This window comes from Vigna radiata, chromosome 3 (genome assembly GCF_000741045.1).
Source record: "Vigna radiata var. radiata cultivar VC1973A chromosome 3, Vradiata_ver6, whole genome shotgun sequence".
In the NCBI taxonomy this organism is placed as follows: domain Eukaryota; kingdom Viridiplantae; phylum Streptophyta; class Magnoliopsida; order Fabales; family Fabaceae; genus Vigna; species Vigna radiata.
In genome coordinates this window covers 5139742-5142447 of record NC_028353.1, presented here as the reverse complement: position 1 = coordinate 5142447, position 2706 = coordinate 5139742, and positions in this window count along the sequence as shown.

Here is a 2706-nt window from a genome sequence, read left to right as displayed (position 1 = left end):
AGAAAAAAGCGTACACTTCTATATTTTAATAACTAATATTATGATATACTAATAATATAATTGTTAAAAAATTATTTTATAACCTAATATAACAAAATTATATTAAAAAATTATTTTAATAACTAATATTATGATATACTAATAATATAATAATATAAACTCTTGTCAGGCCACCAGAATGATATCACACTAGCAAAGAGCATGAACAATTTTCTTAAGTGCCATCACTTGTCACCAGTTGAAGACGAATGCAAGAGGTTAGAAGGTTTTTTTATGCTATTTTTATTTAGTTTAAATGTTGATTAAAGTCTTTTATTTTATGCCATTAAATAAAGGTCTTATGTTGACATATTATTAGGGGTTGAGGAACTGATTTTTAGGAACGTGGTCTATTAGGAAATTTCTCACTTACTTTCTTTTTTATTATATAAACGATTGTAATCGAATAGATTAATAACACATCAAAAGATTACATTCATTTCTTATCTTTATTGTGTTCACAATTTGGTATCAGAACTCCTTCACAGGGGCTTGAACCAAGAAAAAAAATTCACACGTGAGTGAGAGAGAGAAACACTGGAGAGCTTTGCTTTCTGGATTGGGTTGGAAAGAGTGATACACTGTGAGTTTTTGGGAAACTTGAGAGTGCTATTAGAAATGGCAGAAAACGAAAAATATGTTCAAACTACCATTGCAAAATTTGATGGTCACTATAACCATTGGGCAAAGTTAATGGAAAACTTCTTACGTTCTACGGAGTATTGGAGCTTGGTGGAGCATGGAATTGATGGTGTTCAAGACAAAACAAATGCAATAGATTCAGATCTCAAAAGGCTGGAAGAACAACTTAAAGATTTGAAGATAAATTATCTCTATCAAGCAATAGATAGAGATTTTGGACACAATCGTAAACGATGAAACGTCCAAAAATATATGGAACACCATGAAGCAGAAATTTCAAGGATACACAAGGGTGAAACGTCCACAGCTGTAGGCTTCACGTAAGGAATTTGAGATATTGCAAATGAAGGAGGGAGAGTCGGTGAATTCATATTTTTGCAGAACTTTAAAGATAGCCAAAAACATGAAAGCAGTAGGAGAGATAATAGAAGAGAGTGTCATAACTGCAAAAATCTTGCGGTCTATGACTACTAAATTCAATTATGTAGTGTGCTCAATTGAGGAATCCAACAACATGAATATTATGACTATAGATTAATTGCAAAGTAGTCTATTGGTGCAAGAGCAGCGAATGACATGCTCAGTGGAAGAAGAACAGGTTATGCAAACTGTATTTGAGGAGAAATATGGAATAGGAAGAGGAAGAGGGAGAACAAGGGGAGCCTTCCGAGGTAGAGGAAGAGGGAGATAAACATTTAACAAAAATGAAGTTGAATGTTTCAAATGTCATAAACTTGGACATTTTCAATATGAATGTCCAATGTGGGAGAAAGCAAATTATGCAGAAATGGAAGAACATGAGGAAGAGATCTTACTAATGGCTCTCGTGAACAGAAAAGAAGGAAGGAAAACTGATTGGTTCTTGGATTCAGGATGCGACAACCACATGAGTGGCAACATGGAATGGTTCTCAGAATTAAATGAGAACTTTAGAGGCAAAGTCAAGCTGGGAAATAATACTCACATAAATGTGATGGAGAAAGGGAGCATTCGAGTGGAGGTAAATGGATTGATGCATGTTATTACGCATGTATTTTACGTTCCTGAACTGAAAAACAATTTGCTGAGCATAGGACAACTTTAGGAAAAGGGGCTGAGCATCAAAATTGTAAGCAATACTTGCACAATTACACATCCTGATAAAGGAATACTATGGTAAATTCCAATGAATTCTAGTAGGATGTTTGTATTAACAGCAACCATGGGAGCATATACATGTTTTTAGATGAATGCAGAAAACAATTCTCAACTCTGGCACAACAGGCTCGGGCACTTAAGCTATGATGGTTTGAGAAATCTTGCTTCTAAGCAAATGGTAACAGGTTTGCCTCCTATCACAACCCCTCAAGAAATTTGCACACAATGTCTGGAAGGAAAACAACACAGACTCACTATGTCCAAGAAAGGAGAATGGTGAGCATCTAGGAAACTGCAGCTTGTTCGTGCAGATTTGGGTGGGCCAATCGAACCAACTTCTAATAGCAATAAGAGATATTTTTTAAGCTTTATTGATGACCTAACAAGGAAAACTTGACTATATTTTCTAAGTGAGAAATTTGAAACGTTTTCCTTCTTAAGAAACTTCAAAACTCTAGTTGAAAAAGAAGTTGGAGAAAACATTATTTGCTAAAGAACTGATAGAGGAGGAGAATTCTGTTCAAAAGAATTTGAGGAATTTTGCAGAAATCAAGGGATAAGAAGGCAACTAACAGCTGCCTATCCCCAGCAGAATGAGGTTGCTGAAAGGAAAAACAGAACCATCATGAATATGGTTCGCACTATACTGATTCAAATTCTCATCTCATGAGAAATTCAAGTTCTCATCTCATGAGAAATTCAAATTCTCATGAGTAATTAAAATTCTCATGAAAAATTCAAATTCTCATCTCATGAGAAATTCAAATTCAAATTCTCATCTCATGAGAAATTCAAATTGTCATCTCATGAGTAATTCAAATTCTTATCTCATGAGTAATTCAAATTCTCATCTCATGAGAAATTCAAATTCTCATCTCATGAGAAATT